We start from the raw sequence: 14,227 nt of genomic DNA, 5'->3' as shown, positions 1-14,227 counted from the left end.
ACACACTGCCTCCTCAACCACACCACGTCACAGAGACACACACACACACACACACAGAGACAGAGCGAGATACACACACTGCCTCCTCAATCACACTACATGTCATCTCTCAGTGCTGGAATGTCACTTTCCACCTCCAAGTATCAGGTCAGAATCGCAGTAGACAATTTCATGTAGCGGTGAAAAGATAGATGGAAGGGTAGGTGGTGAGTAACCTTTACTCTCTGTTCCAGGTAGGTGGTGAGTAACCTTTACTCTCTGTTCCAGGTAGGTGGTGAGTAACCTTTACTCTCTGTTCCAGGTAGGTGGTGAGTAACCTTTACTCTCTGTTCCAGGTAGGTGGTGAGTAACCTTTACTCTCTGTTCCAGGTAGGTGGTGAGTAACCTTTACTCTCTGTTCCAGGTAGGTGGTGAGTAACCTTTACTCTCTGTTCCAGGTGGTGAGTAACCTTTACTCTCTGTTCCAGGTGGTGAGTAACCTTTACTCTCTGTTCCAGGTGGTGAGTAACCTTTACTCTCTGTTCCAGGTGGGTGGGTGAGTGAGTAACCTTTACTCTCTGTTCCAGGTAGGTGGTGAGTAACCTTTACTCTCTGTTCCAGGTAGGTGGTGAGTAACCTTTACTCTCTGTTCCAGGTAGGTGGTGAGTAACCTTTACTCTCTGTTCCAGGTGGGTGGGTGAGTAACCTTTACTCTCTGTTCCAGGTGGGTGGGTGAGTGAGTAACCTTTACTCTCTGTTCCAGGTGGGTGGGTGAGTGAGTAACCTTTACTCTCTGTTCCAGGTGGGTGGGTGAGTGAGTAACCTTTACTCTCTGTTCCAGGTGGGTGGGTGAGTGAGTAACCTTTACTCTCTGTTCCAGGTGGGTGGGTGAGTGAGTAACCTTTACTCTCGTTCCAGGTAGGTGGGTGAGTGAGTAACCTTTACTCTCTGTTCCAGGTGGGTGGGTGAGTGAGTAACCTTTACTCTCTGTTCCAGGTGGGTGGGTGAGTGAGTAACCTTTACTCTCTGTTCCAGGTGGGTGGGTGAGTGAGTAACCTTTACTCTCTGTTCCAGGTGGGTGGGTGGGTGAGTAACCTTTACTCTCTGTTCCAGGTGGGTGGGTGGGTGAGTAACCTTTACTCTCTGTTCCAGGTGGGTGGGTGAGTGAGTAACCTTTACTCTCTGTTCCAGGTGGGTGAGTGGGTGAGTAACCTTTACTCTCTGTTCCAGGTGGGTGGGTGGGTGGGTGAGTAACCTTTCCTCTCTGTTCCAGGTGGGTGGGTGGGTGAGTAACCTTTACTCTCTGTTCCAGGTGGTGAGTAACCTTTACTCTCTGTTCCAGGTGGGTGGGTGAGTGAGTAACCTTTACTCTCTGTTCCAGGTGGGTGGGTGGGTGAGTGAGTAACCTTTACTCTCTGTTCCAGGTGGTGAGTAACCTTTACTCTCTGTTCCAGGTGGGTGGGTGGGTGAGTAACCTTTACCTCTGTTCCAGGTGAGTGGGTGGGTGGGTGAGTAACCTTTACTCTCTGTTCCAGGTGAGTGGGTGGGTGGGTGAGTAACCTTTACTCTCTGTTCCAGGTGGGTGGGTGAGTGAGTAACCTTTACTCTCTGTTCCAGGTGGGTGGGTGAGTAACCTTTACTCTCTGTTCCAGGTGGGTAGGTGGGTGAGTAACCTTTACTCTCTGTTCCAGGTGGGTAGGTGGGTGAGTAACCTTTACTCTCTGTTCCAGGTAGGTGAGTGAGTAACCTTTACTCTCTGTTCCAGGTGGTGAGTAACCTTTACTCTCTGTTCCAGGTGGGTGGGTGGGTGAGTAACCTTTACCTCTGTTCCAGGTGAGTGGGTGGGTGGGTGAGTAACCTTTACTCTCTGTTCCAGGTGAGTGGGTGGGTGGGTGAGTAACCTTTACTCTCTGTTCCAGGTGGGTGGGTGAGTGAGTAACCTTTACTCTCTGTTCCAGGTGAGTGGGTGGGTGAGTAACCTTTACTCTCTGTTCCAGGTGGAGGGTGAGTGAGTAACCTTTACTCTCTGTTCAAGGTGGGTGGGTGGGTGAGTAACCTTTACTCTCTGTTCCAGGTAGGTGGTGAGTAACCTTTACTCTCTGTTCCAGGTGGGTGGGTGGGTGAGTAACCTTTACTCTCTGTTCCAGGGGTCATTTCTACACCCCAGTGTGTTTCCAGTGATCCTCTCCTCCTCAGAGTGAGTACTTGTCTGTGAGGCACTGAGGGTTAAATTGATGATGTTGCGGCCAGTCTCTCAGGGTGTAGATAGATATGACAGGTCTAGGAGCGATGCCGCCTCATATCATATTGGGAACCAGACCGATGCATCTTCACTCCAAAAACGTATCCAGATATAATATTTGAGACAGGGTTTCTGAAAAGCATCAGTCTTGTAAAGTTCCAGGGAGGGAATCAACATTCCCTCCCTCTCCTCCACAGACACCTTTTCCCTTGCAGCTGAAAAAGCTCAGAGGGTGACACAGTGGCACGATAAACTATCCAGGGGAGAGAAAGGTGTGACACAGTGGCACGATAAACTATCCAGGGGAGAGAAAGGTGTGACACAGTGGCACGATAAACTATCCAGGGGAGAGAAAGGTGTGCCGCCTATGACCCACTTGGTCGAAGCGGTTGCTGGACAAATTGCAGCGGTGAGGCCGTTATTGTCCGGGGCTGGAGTTATTGCTACATATGCTAGGGCTGTGATAGATAGACAGAGGAGGGGTCAGTATAAAACAGATAAAGAGGAGAGGAGAATGAGAATTAAATCACTAAAGAAGAATGGAGTCAGACATTGGACCAAAACCAAACAAAGATGACTGTGGTAGAGAAGGTACCTAAAATATATTCCAGAGAATTATAGATGACTTTATTCTACACTTTATTTGAAAGGGCCATATACTGCAATTAAGTACCATGGTGGTATATACTGTATGCCTCCTAGTGTCTCAGAGTCTCCGATTGCATCTATAATGGCTCCAGACTGCAGGTGTTTGTGGCTGCAGCCCTCCATCAGTCTCCATCACTGGCCCTGAAGGCCTTGAAGGTGAAACCACCACCACCACTCTAACTCCCCTCAACCTCCTCCAGATGTGGCCACAAATGGCCCCTGTTGATTGGCCTGCCGCCTGATGGAGGCCTCTTCTGATTGGCTTGCCTGATGGAGTGCTTATTGAATTAATGCAAAGTCAGACTCGGAACACACAATTCCAAGAACCAATGAAGCAGGGAGAGAAAGAACGGACTGTGAAGTATGGGACTGTTGAAGGATAATAGTTTGTATTGACAAACCGAGATATAATGGTTTTGATAGAAAGCCAATGATAATGAAAAATATTGAAATATATCTTGACATATATCTTGTATTTCTCAAAGACAAAAGCTCTACAGGGTTGCAAAAAACATAAAACCCTAGCCATCTTCACTCTTATGCATTTGATTATGGTTTAATATAGCGTTCCCGTCCCCTGTTTCCGGTACAGCAATTCTCATCAATTCAGCTCTCTGACTCCAAGCTGAATGTTAAAGTGACTGACACCACAGAGGATGCATGCAGCCAAACAGAACAACAAAAGGCTTTGAGAGTCTCGATTGTGAAGCTTTTTTTCTCTCTCTCACAATCACACTCTCTCCCTCTCTCCCTCTCCCTCTCTCCCTCTCTCTCTCCTCTCTCCCTCTCTCTCTCTCCCTCTCCCTCTCCCTCTCTCCCTCTCCCTGCCGCACTGGGAGTTATTCAACCTGTTTGTGCCTGGGCTGCTGGTCATTTCTGAAGCACTATCGTTTGTCTCTGTCAGACACCCAAACGACTCTGGAATGAAGAGGGACACATGAAGGGGGACCGGGGGAGAGATGTGCCTCTACCAACCCCCCTAGCTACCCACCGCTATCCAACACACACCATCTCTCAGCCGATCCCTGCCAATGGACCTACTCCATCACACCCTCTCCACTCCAGAAATGACTACCCACCAACATACCCCTCCTCACCCCAGACTCCTCAAGCTTTCTGCTGATGTGTTTTTTTTTAAAGATCCTATTCTGGATTTTCTATTTCGTACGTCTGATATTTCACTGTGCGGTTTACATCGGTAGTATTCTGTCATGTGACAAATAAACTGGTTTGACTTGGAGTGGGGGCACAGCACCACCTGTTTAGGTTTCTGACACAAATGTAATTGAAAATACCATCAAACATAAGAGCAGAACAAAATAGCATGGTAGTTGTGCTGTGAGTGTTACAAGATAAATGAGTCTCTCAATAGCGTTCTCTATTGGGGAGACGAGGCGCGGGTGTTTGGGCTGATAAGGACTTCCTGGCATTGAGAAAAAAAAAGGAAACAGCATTACATAGTAGATAGCAACCCCTGTCGCTTATTAGAATAGAATAAAACTTTATTGTACAATGTCAATCAGGAAATTCATCTAAGGATGGTGTGGCAAGAGGGAAGAATAAAATAGCGTTTTTCCATTTGGTTTAGTACGCCTTGTGTTGCGTCTGTCTGTGGCCTTTGGAGGAAAATTAGGTGATTGAAGTTCAATTTGTAGGCTGTTATTAAGCGTTTCCGCGCGGCTGCTCCGGTTAAAGGATCACAGAGGAGGGATTTATTATTACCTTTTGGTCCTATGAAGAGGTGGAGATAAAGTGATGAAATTAATGAGCAGGAGGAAGAGAGGTGATCAATCAACATCAAAACAGAAACGGGGGGATAGAGGGAGAGGGGGGTAGAGGGAGAGGGGGGTAGAGGGAGAGGGAGAGGGGGATAGAGGGAGAGGGGGATAGAGGGGAGAGGGGGGATAGAGGGAGAGGGGGGTAGAGGGAGAGGGGGATAGAGGGAGAGGGGGATAGAGGGGAGAGGGGGATAGAGGGAGAGGGGGAGAGAGGGAGAGGGGGATAGAGGGAGAGGGGGATAGAGGGAGCAGCCATATTGGGGAAGTTGATAGGGTTTGTAGTGAAAAAGAAAAGAAACCGCTGGACTTATCAGTACGGAATTGGAATTGCTTTTGCGACAGGCAAACACACACACACACACACACACACACACACACACACACACACACACGGGGGCATATACCCCCCCCCTCCTCACACACTCTGACGAACACACACACACACAAACTCTCTCTGTGTGCGGATGTTTGTGTGTGTGCTACGTATTCCTATGGGAATGTGTTTTGTATAGAGGGGGTGTTTGTGTGCAAAGGCCTCTGAACATCAATCAAGCCACTTCCCCCCCATGTGAAATAACTACAATGTTTACACCACCTTCTCAACAGCCAGGTGCACATTATTCTGCATTATAGATTACACCAATTCTCCCTGAGTATTTCCATGGACTTCCCCAATTCCGATTCAAACACAAACAGCAGTAGTTGGACTACATCACCTTCAATCATATGAACAATGAGCTAAAAGATCAAGGACCCTGTATAGCCTAGTCACAGTCTGTACATCTGAAGAAACCCCAGCAGCATATTTTCCAACTCTTCTTCCTTCGCTTCACTGACCACAGAATCAAATCAGGTATGATAACCACAGCAGCGGTCTGAGACGCGAGTCTGGAGTTTACGACTGTCCAAACCTAAATGAATATGAAAGCGAAGACTAACACAAGCAGACACTTGAGTCCATGAGTTTGATGCTAGTCTTCCCTGGCACTTCATCTACATGGGCTCTGCCTCATGTAGAACTCCTATACTCCCAACCCCACCGCCTCCCTCCCTCACCCTTCATCTAACACACACAGGCTTTGCCTCAGAACCCCCCTCCCCCGGTCAGGTTCTGTTCCAGCCTGGCACACCACACCCAGCCATGTCACCCTCCATCAGAGAATGAGTTCATCAGACTAATGAGTAGGAGGTAGAGAAGGGGTGTGGAAGGGGGAGGCTAACGAGGCCTGGGCCTGGGCCTCTGCTCCAATCAGGGCCCTCGCCTCCGCTGGCATGTACATGCCCCTCGCCCCAGTCCCCCCCTCCCCTCAGCCCTCTGGAGCCAATTAGGACAGATTTTGTTGTTGAGTTTGAGTGATACCAGGGAAAAAACAGAGAGGAGGGAAGTCAGAGAGAGAGGGTGTGAGAGAGAGAGAGAGAGAGAGACAGAGACAGAGAGAGGGTGTGAGAGAGAGAGAGAGAGAGAGAGAGAGAGAGAGAGAGAGACAGAGAGACAGAGAGAGAGAGAGACAGAGAGAGACAGAGAGAGACAGAGAGAGACAGATGAGAGACAGAGAGAGGACAGAGAGAGACAGAGAGAGAGAGAGAGAGAGAGAGAGAGAGAGAGAGAGAGAGAGAGAGAGAGAGAGAGAGAGAGAGAGATAAGTCTAATAGGTATATAATTGGGTCACACTGTATTTGGAATGTCCCATATCAATGATCTACAGACTCTCATACTGTTGATAAGCAACTGCTTGCTACGGTTACGAATAGGGTTGGGTTAGGTTTAGGGTTAGGGTTAGGGTTAGGTTTAGGGTTAGGTTTAGGGTTAGGTTAGGTTTAGGTTTAGGTTAGGTTTAGGGTTGGGTTAGGTTTAGGGTTAGGTTTAGGGTTAGGTTAGGTTTAGGTTAGGTTTAGGGTTGGGTTTAGGGTTGGGTTAGGGTTAGGTTTAGAATAAAGGTTAGAAGGGCTATTAGACAGTTAGTTGAAATGTTACTGATAGTCTGTAGAGCATCCATCTGTAGATGGACTATCCAAACAAAGTGTGATACAGTCTCCCAGAATGTGAAAGGAGGAGGAGGGGAGGGGAGGGGAGGGGAGGGGAGAGGAGGGGAGGGGAGGGGAGGGGGGGAGAGAACCACATCTAAGAGGGGAAAATAATCATCTGGCCCCATAGTGAGAGTTCTAGGATCATGGGACCTGCAGAATGGTGGAAAACACATGACTCTACTTTCTCACCCCAGCAGTCATCCCCACAACAATAGGCAATTAAGAAACACACTACTGCATGCAGTAACATACATATGCACACCACACACAGGTTTTTTTTTAGGGAATGACAGAAAATATTCCACACAAATTCATCCAGTAAATTTAGCCAAAGGATTTGTGTCATTAGGGCATGATTGATAGGCACGATTGTTGTACCCGCATGTAACTGAGTGATTCAAGCTCTAATCACTGGTCACGTATAGGAGTCTATCTGCCCGGAGGCAAGTAAAACAAACCACCACACTGAGCAAATAAACAGACCTAAGAAGCTGCTGGAGTGTGAGAGATTTAAAGAAAAATAAAGAGGGTCCAAGCTTGCGTTGAGTCGAGTGTATAGTAGTGACATCCAAGCCAAACGCATTTACCCCCAAACGCTGCTTAGTTTGGGGGTATACTCTTTGAAGGAAGTCCCTTCTTTTCAAAGGCTATTTGGGGACATTTAGTTTGAATTTATCCTAATAGGGATTAAACCCTTTCTGTCCCTCTCCACTGTGTTTGCTAACAGGTTAGCCTTTTAACTTCCCAGCCCGGCCCCTGCTCCGGCGCTAGCTAGCGGCTTAGCCTTATAAAGCGTGAACAAAAAAGCCGCGTGTGGATTTAGGAAAATGACAGAATGGTCCTGGGGTTAATTGGCAGAGAAGTGAAGCCCTCAATGCACTGACTGATTAAACAATTGAGCTTTTGTGCAGATCCAGGCCAGGGACAGGGAGCTCTGGAGAGATAATAAGATACCAAACTGTTAGAGGTAGCAAGTGCAATTGGTGGCAGCGGTGGGATTTGAATAGTAACACGAAACAGTAGCAGGGAGATTTTTTACGAGAATTTAAAAAACAACAAGATGATAAGACCAAACCCGATCTGGCAACCCAGCGTGTGGGTCCATGTGTCACATTCTTTCTTGTGGTGAAGGAGGAAATAAAGTTGTATTTCTTTAGGTAATTACACAGAGATAGGGATCAGTTTAGCCAGAGGGGGTACACGAAACCCCCCCTTCTCCACCCATCCCCATTCAAGGCCTGGCGTTTCTCTCCCCTTAACAGTTTTGGGTTGAGACTTAAAGCGCTTTAACCTTGGGGCCGGTGAGGGCAGAGTTGGTGGCTCTGGGGTGATGGTAGAATAAAGAAGGGATAAGGCCACATAAGTGAAGGGAAGAGGAGCGTGAAATTCGCCAGACATATGCAAATTTAGTAGGCTGCCTGTCCCAGCATTTTACCTGCTACTTCAGGGCAACGATGGTCGTTTAAAAGAAGACAAGAGAACAATAACAGACGGATGTCGCTACTGTACTTATCATTGACCCGGGGACAGAGACTCTTCCCAGGCCTAAAATTGTCCACAAAGGCTTTAAAACTGTTGGTTCTTTCATTGATTAAATACTTTATCCAACAGCTATCTTTTAAGAAGTACAAAACCGTCCCCTCGAGACCATGAGGTTGCACCTGTTGGAGGTGGGATACAATTTCAACGACTAGAAAAACGTTCCTTGAAGTGTCAAGCCAGTCAGCCAACGCTAGCCCCTTCATGAATGGAGGAGAGAGGAGATGGAGGCGCTTTTCATTGAAATTCAGAGGTGCAGAGAAAATCGGGGAGACAGGCCCAAGCTTCTGGAGCAAAGTGGTCAAAGGCTGAGGCATTGTCCCCAAGCTCCAACTTCCCTCTAAACCACCGCCGCATTGAGCCACCGTTCGCCACACAAACATCAGACAGGTTACGATCGCTGGCCAGCGCCTATCACATTCTCCCCGCTATCCCTCAAACTCCCAAAGCCCCCTTTGGCCTTTTTACCGTCGACGGGCCTTTTTGGGGGTCGCTGTGGAGCTCCACAGAGGTAAACTCCTCACTAATCCTGCTTTTGTCCCTGGCTTAATTGGATTGGAGAAGGGGTGTGGGGTGGAGAGTAGACCTCTCTTAGGGGTGTTAGAAGGGGTAAGGAGGGTTGGGGGAAAGAGAGGAAGAGAGAGGGAGAGAGAAAAAGGGTCTTCTCTGACTGGATGAATAGAACTCCATGGCTATGTGGAAGATTCCGAGGTGATTCAATCCGAGCTAGATGATCTGTATGGTCGTGTTGAGAGCCGTCCCTTTAAGAAGATAACTGAGCTAATAAATAACCTCCACTCTCCAGAGGCAGCGGTCTAAGGGGGTTAAATGGAGGAGAGAGAAGTCAACTAGCTAGTGATAGTGTTTGGATAACCTGCCCATCTCTGTTAGCTAGGAGATTCAATTTATCCATTCTCAGTTCCATTCATGTATTGGGGGAAGAAATAGAGGCTAGAATCTGTTTTCTACATGGAGCGTCTGTCGTCTGAGTTGAACCCAACGTTCCATTTCAAATGATCAACTGAGAGACGTGATTAAAAAACAAACGACTGGTGCAAAACTAATTCCAGTGGCTCGTTAAACACAGAAATAAAACTGATGACTGTGAGGAAATATGAATGTATTGGTTGTCAAGATACAACCCAAGATATCACCCACGACAACATGAGCAACCCTATCCGAAGCACATGCTTTGCACTCCAAAGCAGCAGTCCTTACAACAAAAAACAAGCCTTTCAAAGCATGTTCCTTGAGTGTTGTTCTTGTGTTGGCCCCCTTGTTTGTGTTTTTAGTGTGGAGCAGATATAAACCCCTCTAATGCCATTGTCACCTATAAAGGGGTCTTGGTTGAGTGAGTACACAGGAGGTGCCTGGAGGTGCCATTTCAACCAGACTGGACGGGTCATTAACCATAATGGCGGTGGCAGCACCACCAGGAGCCAAAACAGTCACACACTATTCTCACTGATAGGATATAGTGGATACCTATACAGTAGGTCAACACAACAATTGTTCTAATGTCGTTTTTGCACTGGTCTGCATTGCCTGCTTTGTCATGCATCACGTGCAGTAAGAAAATCAGCCAAAAATGAGAACATTGTTCTTGTTTCTCTGTCAGAGGCCTACTATTCTGATTTCTTGCTGGCCCATATCAATCATTTAGCCTCCATTAGTTGTATATCTCATGGTTGAAATGGTAAAATATGCACTCCCACCACAGGTTATCTGTCCATAAAAAATAAGGTAAAACAACCCAATTCCCCATTTAGATATAATCTCATATGTCACCTCAAACGTTCTAGATGCTTCCCTCCTTCCATATCACCATCAAAAATGATCCTCCACATAATTAACAATTCCAATTTCCATTTGAGGGCAGTGATCGATCTTCCCGCAATCTGGCCGACTCTGACCTCTGTTCTGTTGACTAACAAAGGCTTGTTAATAGAACAGCAGGTACACAGGTGTTGAGTGGTTAATATCACACACACACACTATCAGACTGTAGCACCAGGCAGACTGGCATCCATAAGCAGGATGATCCATCAGGCTACTGCAGTTGTCTTTGACACCATGTGTCAGAACCCTGACTGAGGGACTAAATGATGGAGCTGTGTGTGTGTGTGTGTGTGTGTGTGTGTGTGTGTGTGTGTGTGTGTGTGTGTGTGTGTGTGTGTGTGTGTGAGAGAGAGAGAGAGAAAGTGATCAATCAGAGAGGGAAGGCCCTGGTCGGACATGGCCCTGATGGAGACCAGTCAAACAAACCCCACAGATGGAGCATGATGGAGGGGCTAGGATCAGCTGCAGCTGGGGCGTCTTTGTCTGGAGGTATTGCATGGTGTGGTGTGTCTAAAGTACAAACCCAGGAGCAAGAGGTGTGGGATGAGAGGGAGAGAGACGTGTGAGATGTAAAACAGTGTGTATGTGTGTGTGTGTGTAACCAGTGTTTCTCTTCCTGTGTGGTGCCAGCTAGATGAAGACAGAGAGACAGTGATGTTGTGTATAAAGAGTAGAGAGAGTCAGGGGGAAGGAGACATTAGTCATCATTAGCCGAGTGGTTGACACAGTGTCTAAGTGTTTCCCTGTGTGATGACCAAGTGGCAATCATCTGTCCCCAGGCCTGTCCTGCCTGATTACACCTCTCTACTGGTGAACCTTTAATCTGCCGTGTTCACACACACACACACACACACAAACATAAAAGACACACACACATGCAGGTGCACAGTCACACACAATCCCACGCACACAGTCACATCCACCGGCCCCGTTTTACATCTCAGCAATAACAAACCCGACACGAGATCCGGGTCTGCAATGACAACAGAAACAGAGGAACAGTGGAGAGGTACATTTTTACATTTACATTTTAGTCATTTAGCAGACGCTCTTATCCAGAGCGACTTACAGTAGTGAGTGGATACATTTCATACAATTTCATACTTTTTTTTTTCTTTTCTGTGCTGGCCCCCCGTGGGAATCGAACCCACAACCCTGGTGTTGCAAACACCATGCTCTACCAACTGAGCTACAGGGAAGGCAAGGAGAAGATGAGATGAAACAATCTTCAACACAACTCCACCTTGTAGCCTCCTCTGAATAAGAACGTAAAGCACCACTGACTACATGCTGACAGAAGCAGAACGAGTTGAATACAAACTGTCCTTGAGTTCCAGCTCTCAAAAAGCCATTACATCTACATTGATGCCAGATGAGATTATATCAACGGTTAGAACTGCCTTCCTTGTATATATGGCAGTAATGCAACAACATATGACCCTATCGACAAACACACAAGCAACATCTTGAAAAGTGTCTAACTCTTGATCTGGCGTTGCTGTAAGTCAAGTTCAAAATAACTATTAATATGGCCGCCACAGGAACAGGGCTATGAACAATATAGAGGGGTAAAGAAGATGGCCGCCACAGGAACAGGGCTATGAACAACATAGAGGGGTAAAGAAGATGGCCGCCACAGGAACAGGGCTATGAACAACATAGAGGGGTAAAGAAGATGGCCGCCACAGGAACAGGGCTATGAACAATATAGAGGGGTAATAAAAGATGGCCGCCACAGGAACAGGGCTATGAACAATATAGAGGGGTAAAGAAGATGGCCGCCACAGGAACAGGGCTATGAACAATATAGAGGGGTAAAGAAGATGGCCGCCACAGGAACAGGGCTATGAACAATATAGAGGGGTAAAGAAGATGGCCGCCACAAGAACAGGGCTATGAACAATATAGAGGGGTAAAGAAGATGGCCGCCACAGGAACAGGGCTATGAACAATATAGAGAGAGGGGTAAAGAAGATGGCCGCCACAAGAACAGGGCTATGAACAATATAGAGGGGTAAAGAAGATGGCCGCCACAGGAACAGGGCTATGAACAACATAGAGGGGTAAAGAAGATGGCCACCACAGGAACAGGGCTATGAACAATATAGAGGGGTAAAGAAGATGGCCGCCACAGGAACAGGGCTATGAACAACATAGAGGGGTAAAGAAGATGGCCGCCACAGGAACAGGGCTATGAACAATATAGAGGGGTAAAGAAGATGGCCGCCACAGGAACAGGGCTATGAACAATATAGAGGGGTAAAGAAGATGGCCGCCACAGGAACAGGGCTATGAACAATATAGAGGGGTAAAGAAGGATGGCCGCCACAGGAACAGGGCTATGAACAATATAGAGAGAGGGGTAAAGAAAGATGGCCGCCACAGGAACAGGGCTATGAACAACATAGAGGGGTAAAGAAAGATGGCCGCCACAAGAACAGGGCTATGAACAATATAGAGGGGTAAAGAAAGATGGCCGCCACAAGAACAGGGCTATGAACAATATAGAGGGGTAAAGAAAGATGGCCGCCACAGGAACAGGGCTATGAACAATATAGAGGGGTAAAGAAGATGGCCGCCACAGGAACAAGGCTATGAACAATATAGAGGGGTAATAAAAGATGGCCGCCACAGGAACAGGGCTATGAACAATATAGAGGGGTAAAGAAGGATGGCCGCCACAGGAACAGGGCTATGAACAATATAGAGGGGTAAAGAAGGATGGCCGCCACAGGAACAGGGCTATGAACAATATAGAGGGGTAAAGAAGATGGCCGCCACAGGAACAGGGCTATGAACAATATAGAGGGGTAAAGAAGATGGCCGCCACAAGAACAAGGTTATAAACAATATAGAGAGAGGGGTAAAGAAAGATGGCCGCCACAGGAACAGGGCTATGAACAACATAGAGGGGTAAAGAAGATGGCCGCCACAAGAACAGGGTTATAAACAATATAGAGAGAGTGGTAATGAAAGCTGGGTGCCACAGGAACAGGGCTATAAACAATATAGAGAGAGGGGTAAAGAAAGATGGCCGCCACAGGAACAGGGCTATAAACAATATAGAGAGGTAAAAATAAAGAAGATGGGAGAGAAATAGAGAGAGAAATGGAGAGCGAGAGAGAGAGAGAAACTGCTTCTGTTATTTTTCTACAGAAAACTATAATGACTAAAAGGCGACAGAAGGCTGCATTTGTAAGGCTGTGCCAGGACTGGACATGTGGGGGGGAGACCAGAGACGAGAGCAAAAACTCACTTCAGGAAGCTTAAAACGTGTCTTTGGCCTTATCTCTCTTAATTGGCTCAAATCGATCTCAATTGCTCACATCTGTCTTATGCATTTGCGGTTAGGAGCCTTTGAAGCCTCGGACTGTAACTTACAATATGAGAGTGAAGGCAAGGGAGTGGGGAACATGGGAGTGTATGGTAATAATTGAGTTTCTTGACGAAGAGGTAAAGTCAGCGTACCACAGGGAGCAAGAGGCTGGGTGGGATTACACGTGTAGAGGGGAGAAGACCCTGGACATCAGGGAATGAGCGGAGGAAAAGGAGAAGAGCAGAGTTGCCGATTGGCTCTGATGATAATGAATCTGTCTTGGGTAAGGAAACACTTAATGTCTTCCAGGAGCTGTAATTACCAGGAAAGCGATGGATGGAGACAGAGAGAGAGAGAGAGAGAGAGAGAGAGAGAGAGAGAGAGAAAGAGAGAGACAGCGAGAGGGAATAAAGAAAGAGGCTCTCCACCATATCACTCAACCAGTCCTTGTCGCGGTGTGCCTGAGCGATTTATTGACCGTCCCAGGATGCACTCTGTCAGAGCTGAAGGAGCGAACGGAGAAATGGAGGAGTAGAGAGATGGAGGGATGGAGGGGGAGGAAATATGAATGGTAGCGGTGAGAGGTGAACGGGCTCGGTTTCCTGCTGCTCATTGATAATGACATACCTGTTCGTCAGGACGTCCGTTAGCTCTAAGTAGTGTGTACTGGAGCTAACTGGAAAATCAATATGGCTTCCTCACAGGCCAGGCTGCAATGCCGCCCAGGCAACCCTCGCTGACTGGCAGCTGCAGCCGAAGGTCGTCCCCGGCGACCGGAAGGGGGGTGGAGGGTGGAAAAGGGGGTAGCCGCCGCCAAGGTTTGACGCTTTCAGGACAAACTAACGACATGGAACTGAC

At 47.5% G+C, this 14,227-nt stretch overlaps 1 protein-coding gene across 1 annotated transcript in view; it reads right to left on the bottom strand.

Annotated features, from left to right (window-relative positions):
• LOC115201998 (lipopolysaccharide-responsive and beige-like anchor protein) overlaps positions 1-14,227 on the bottom strand; it is a 273,164-nt gene that overhangs the window by 65,541 nt on the left and 193,396 nt on the right. The window lies entirely within an intron of this gene.

Source organism: Salmo trutta, chromosome 11, assembly GCF_901001165.1.
Source record: "Salmo trutta chromosome 11, fSalTru1.1, whole genome shotgun sequence".
NCBI lineage: Eukaryota > Metazoa > Chordata > Actinopteri > Salmoniformes > Salmonidae > Salmo > Salmo trutta.
Note: the sequence above shows the minus strand (reverse complement) of the source record. Positions and strands in the feature narration are given on the sequence as shown.